Below are 6383 nucleotides of genomic sequence, written 5' to 3' on the forward strand. Positions count from 1 at the left end.
AAACAAACAACTGGGCATGAAGGTGCACACCTGTGGTCCTAGCATTTAGGAGGATCAAGAGTTCAACATCAGCCTATGAAACATAGCAAAACCCTGCCAGACAAGGGGAGAGAAGAGGAAGGGAGAAAAGAAGGGAAAGGAAGGAGAGGGACGAGGAGAGGTGGAGGGAGGGGAGAGAACCCTATTCCTCAGGCATTAAAAATGAACTATGAACAAGTCGAATGTGAGAACCCTCACCTGGTCAGGGATGGATCTGGGGTGTGGCCATATAACAGATCTAGGTAGCTGGAGCTGAGGGTAAATCTACTGGGGGCTTCTGAGAAAGATTTTTTAAAAAATATTTATTATGTATACAATGTTCTGTCTGTATGCCTGCAGGCCAGAAGAGGGCACCACCAGACCTCATTACAGATGGTTGTGAGCCACCATGTGGTTGCTGGAATTGAACTCAGGACCTTTGGAAGAGCAGGCAGTGCTCTTAACCACTGAGCCATCTCTCCAGCCCCAATGAGAAAGATTTTTCTCCTGTTGAAAGTCAGACTGGAAGAGGCCAAGTACATTGTGGGAAGCACTGAGTCTTCCTGCCTTTGGTAACGTCACGTGAAGATGTGTTCTTCGGAACAACAGAGGTCATCTGTCCCGAGGAAGAGAAAATCCTGATGAAGTCAGCCAGAGCAAGCCAGGTGTCTGTCTGTCAGAACTGGACTCAGCAGTTCAGAAGTTCCCTTCCCCAGACACTTTGTTCTGTGATGTAATGAACATCCTCACTGTGGGAATCACTTTCTGTTGGGCGTTCTGTTCACGAGGCTGTCAGCATCCTGAGTGATTCAGCTGACAGGAAGTGGGAGCTCCGGCAGCAGGTGCTAATGGCTGTGGTGGGGCTCCGACCCTGCCGAAGGACCGCCCCCTGGTCACAGGCACAGCACTGTTCCATGGTGAGAGCCACTGGGCCCATGGCTGCCGGATGGGTCTTTCTCAACTCCTCACACTTTAGGAATGACAGAAACTCTCCACAGACTGTGAGGGACAGTGAGAGAGGAGAGAGGGAGAGAGAGAGAGAGAGAGAGAGAGAGAGAGAGAGAGAGAGAGAGAGAGAGAGAGCGGCTTCCTCAGAGGGATTAGCTATTTTTGTTAACAGTTTTGAGTCTTCAAGGTTGCTGACAGCTTTAGAGCACAGAACTGGCTGTGCCAGGAAGTGTTAGTGAGGCAGCCAATGTTACGGGACAAATGGATGCTATTTAACAATTGTGGGTGCACGAGGAAGGGCCTTTAGCCAGGTGTTGGGGACAGTGGCCCCGAGATAGCATCAGCATCTACGGCATCTGTGCCTTTGATCACAGTGGGGACAACACCCACAGCTCGATGAGTTTTTTCCTAAACATTCGAAACATAGATAGGTGTGATCAGGTGTTCAATGAGACAGTTTTGACATGTGTCTGGTGATTTTACTTTAACGTGTTTGTCATGGTTACACGCACATTTGCAGAATTCATACCGATAACTTCATCTTTGTCTCCTTTCTCTGAAGCATCAAGAAGTTATCAGTTTCTTGTGTGTGCCTCTGGAGTTTCGTAGGCTTGGAAAAACATGCACATATGCATGGCTCTTTTGGAATGTTGTTGTTTGTTGTGTCTTAAGTGCTGAAGAAGAAACCCAGGACCTGGTACATACTAGGCAAGTGAATTATATTTCTAGATCTATAATTCCATTTTTTTTCTGGGCTGAGTGAGGAGAAATGGATGCATAGTACCCTTTAAAAACAAAGCAAAATATTTATTTATTATTTATTTATTTGCTTACTTATTTATTTATTTAGTGTGTGTGTGTGTGTGTGTGTGTGTGTGTGTGCAGTGGGTGCACGGAGCATGTGTGGAGCACAACCTGCGGAAGTTGGTCCTCTCCTTCCATCAAGTAGGTTCCAGGAACTGAACTCAGATTTTTCCGGCTTCCTGGCAGGCTCCCTTTCCTGCTGAAAGGCCTCCTGTTTCCACAGCCCAAGATATATAGCATATCATGGAATGGATCCGTCACAGTCTATAAGCCAGGGCTGGAGAGACAGCTCGGTGATTAAGATTCTGTTGTTCTTCTAAAGGACCTGGGTTTGGTTCCCATGTTGCCTCACAACTACCTGGAACTCCAGTCCCAGGAGAACTGGACCTCTCTTCTGGCCTCCATGGGCTCCTGCATACATGTAGTGCATATAAACACACAGATAAACACACATACAAATAAATACAAACAAATCTTTTTTAAAAAGCCTATTAACAAACTCCTATTGACAATGTAGGGGGTATAAGCCATGCTTTCAGACTGGCCAGCTTGTTTTGAACACTTCAAATGTTTTTGTTGTATTTTGTTTTGTTTTGTTTGGTGGGGGGGCAGAGTTGAGACAGGGTTTCTCTACATAGTCCTTGCTGTCCTGGTACTCACTATGTAGACCAGGCTGACCTTAAACTCACAGAGATCTGTCTGCTTCTGCCTCCTGAGTGCTCAGATTAAAGGTGAGCACCATCACACCTAGCTATGAACACTTCAGATGTTGGTGGAACAGATAATACTCACTCCCACTGAGGCTCCACCCAGGGTCATTCTCAGAATCAGCAGTAGAACCCAGGGGAAGGAAGAACCCAGGCAGGGTTTCTGCTTTGTAAACAGACACTGCACTTTCGTTTCCTGGCCTCCCAGACATGAATAATCACACAGAAACTATACTAATCACAATGACCAATGAATGGCTCAGACATATTCCTAGCTAGCTCTTACATCTTAAATTAACCCATTTGTATTAATCTATGTATCACCACAAGGCCATGGCTTACCGGTAATATTCTGGTATCTTTCTCCTTCAGCAGTTACATGGTGTCTTCTTGATTCCACCTTCACTCTCTCTCTCTCTCTCTCTCTGGATTTCCCACCTGGCTTTACTCTGCTAAGCCATTAGCCAAAACACTTTTACTCATCAACCAATAAAAGCAACACATATACAGAAGGACATCCCACATCCCCACTTTGCTGGCAAAGGTGCTACAGTCCCTGTGGTTTTGGAGGAGCAGGGACTACAGTGAGTTGCTCCTACACAAGAGATATCACTGGGACTGGCGCCAATAAGAGTTGCAGGCGAGAGCTGGAGAGATGGCTCAGTGGTTAAGAGCACTGGCTGTTCAATTTCTAGCATCCGCATGACAGCTCACAATTGTCTGTGACTCCAGTTTCAGGGGACCTGACACCCTTACACAGACACACATGCAGACAAAACACTAATGCACATAAAGTAAAAATAAATAAAGAGAAAAAAAGAGTTGCAGCCAAGGGCCAGGATAGGCTCAGTTGGTTGAGTGTCATAAAATGTTAGGACACTGGGCCTGGAGAGAAGGCTCAGAGGCTGTGAACCCGTGCCTAGCACCAAATCTAAAGGTTCACAGCTGCTGGGAGGAGTGAGAAGAGGAAGGGAAAGCCAGGCCTGTAGAGTTAGGATCAGCGATGGCGGTCAGGGAGCAGCTGTAGAAAAGTGGGAAAGTGCGGCCTGCGCTCAGTAGCTGCTCGCTCACAACCACTCTTAACTCCAGCCCCAGTGGGATCCAGCGCCCTCTTCTGGCCTCTGTGGGCGCCTGCACATGCTCACACAAATGCACATACACAGAAATAGAAACACATTTTATAATAATAATGCAAGTTAAATAAAAGTTCTGAATCTGAGCCTGTTTGCCTCTTGAAAGTTCCTAGCTACAGCACAAAGGAAGTCCACGGTAAGCACCATCCACGCTTTGGTATTGGGGACCCCTTGTAGACAATTCAGAAAGAGCAAGGGCTCTTAGAGACAGCCTGTCAGAACCCAACAGCAAAGTTCCCACAAGAGAAGGAAAGCCACTGTGCGTGGTCCTGGGTCACCCAGAAAAAGCAGTGTCTAGTTCTGTGTGTGTGTGCGTGTGTGTGTGTGTGCGTGTGTGTGCGTGTGTGCGTGTGTGTGTGTGCAGGGGTAGTTTCTCTCCTACCCTGAATAATTGCCATTATTCAGGACAATAAATATAATATACTTCTAACCAAATCCTTAGAAGATTTTTTTAAAGATTTATTTTTATTTGTGTGTGTGTATGTGTGTGTGTGTCTCATGTATACAGGTGCCTAAGGCCACAAGAGTGTGTTGGATCTCATGGAACTGGAGGTAAGGGCAGTTATGAGACAGCATAGATGCTGGGAGCCATATCTGAAAGCAAATACTCTTAGCCACTGAGCCATCTCTCCAGACCCTTTCATACAAAATTCTACAAACTGGAATGTAAGAATTCTCATTCTTTGGCAAGCAAGATAGCACTGTGGGTAAAGACATTTGCCGTCAAATCCGATGACTTGAATTTGATCCACAGGATCACCTGTTAGATTTCCCACATTGGTTGGCGGCTCACAACTAGCTATAAATTCTAGTTCCAGAGGATCGGATGCCCTTTTCTGACTTCCTTGAGCACCAGGCATACATGTGCACAGACATACCTGCAAGCAAACACCCACACACATTGTCTTAGTTAGGGTTTCTATTGCTGGGAAGAGACACTGTGACCATGGCAACTCTTATAAATGAAAGCATTTAATTGCGGTGGCTTGTTTACGGTTCAGAGGTTTTCTACATTATCATGGCAGCACACGGTGGTGTGCAGGCAGACATGGCGGTGTGCAGGTTGACTTGGTGCTGGAAAAGGACCTTAGAATTCTATATCTGGACTGGCAGGCAGCAGCAGGAGTGAGTCTGTGCGTGCCACACTGGGCATAGTTTGAGCATATATGAGACCTCAAAGTTCACCCCGACAGTAACACGCTTCCTCCAACAAGGCCACACCTCCTCACAAGGCCACACCTCCTCACAAGGCCACACCTCCTCACAAGGCCACACCTCCTCATAGTGCCACTTAGTGTGAGCTGGTGGGGGGCCACGTCCATTCAAACTACCACATAAAATAAAATTCTTTAAAAATTTAAAAAGAGAACACTTGGGAGGCAGAGGCAGGTAGATCTCTGTGAGGCCAGTCTGGTCTACAGTGTGAGTTCCGGGACTGCCATGGCTGTTACATAGAGAAACCCTGTCTCGAAAAGAAAATGAAGGTTTTTATTTAAGGGAAAAGCCTTCTGAGGGTCTCTACAAGAATCAGAGCCAAGGGCTGGAAAGATGGCTCAGCAGATAGGAGAGGCCACTGCTCCTTCTGGGACCTAGGTTCAATTCCCAGCACCCACACTAGAAGATCACATCTACCCATAACACCAGGTCCAGGGGGTCTGCAGCCCTCTGGCACCTGCACGCACGTGATTCACATGATTCACATAAGCTCACTTAGGCACACACAGAATCAAGTAAACAAGATTCCTCTTTGGCCTAGATCAGCCTTGCTAGGAATGACCAAAGACTGGGAAGCAGTGAGTAAGAGCCCGTCAGAGGTCTGCAGGGGTCGGTGACGGGAATCTAGGGAACCGAGTCCTGGAACGTTGATGACTGTGGTTTTGGGAGCCTGCCACTGCTGAGGAATGTTTTAGCGTGACGTGGACACAAACGACTGATAAAACAGCTTCTCCCTTAGAGGGAAGGCCCTGTCTGCCTAGGTAGCTCAGAGGTCCCGTCTAGGGCTGAGCACCCGACGGTCACCCGTTGCTCTCAGCACTGATGCCAGGTGCTAACTCGATGAGTTAACTCTGCACATTGCAAAGAGAAGATTCTCTGGCCAAGACTGAGACTAGTCTATGGGTATGAACGTATTTAGAAGGTTGTTTGGTACAATGTCCATTGCGTAAAACCACAACAGTTGTAGGTTCCCTGCAAGGCCTAAGACCTTCTAAGCTATAGGCTTTTGACTAGATTTACAAAACCAGCTGTGAATTCTCTCCCATGAAGAAGGCCTCAAATCCAAGCAGCGTTTGGTTACCCCCATTATGATCACATCACTATGACACCAGTGGGCACATCTTGCCCAGGAAGTCAGTTTTTAGCATTCAATGCTCACCATTTGGTAATAATTTTTCCCCAGTAGCCTACACAGTGCCTTCTGGTACTATGAAAGCCAATCAGTACGAAAGAAACCTTTAGGCCATCAAGTCACAGCCTCATTGCTCTTTTTATATTTTAATTTTCATTTATTTATTTGACAGAGGTTCTGGGGATGAAATTCAAGCCTTTGTACATGTGAGGCAATTACTATACTAACTGAACAACACCCCAGGCCTGTTTTGTTGTTTTGAGGTAGACTGACTGGCTGAACTGTTATTGACTATGTAGCCCAACCTGGCCTGTAATTTTTTAAAAATCTCCTGCCTCAGTTTCCAGAGTACTGGGATTAGAGATATGTACCATTCTCTCCTCTCTCTCTCTCTCTCTCTCTCTCTCTCTCTCTCTCTCTCTCTCT

This window comes from Microtus ochrogaster, unplaced genomic scaffold (assembly GCF_000317375.1).
Source record: "Microtus ochrogaster isolate Prairie Vole_2 unplaced genomic scaffold, MicOch1.0 UNK106, whole genome shotgun sequence".
Lineage (NCBI taxonomy): Eukaryota > Metazoa > Chordata > Mammalia > Rodentia > Cricetidae > Microtus > Microtus ochrogaster.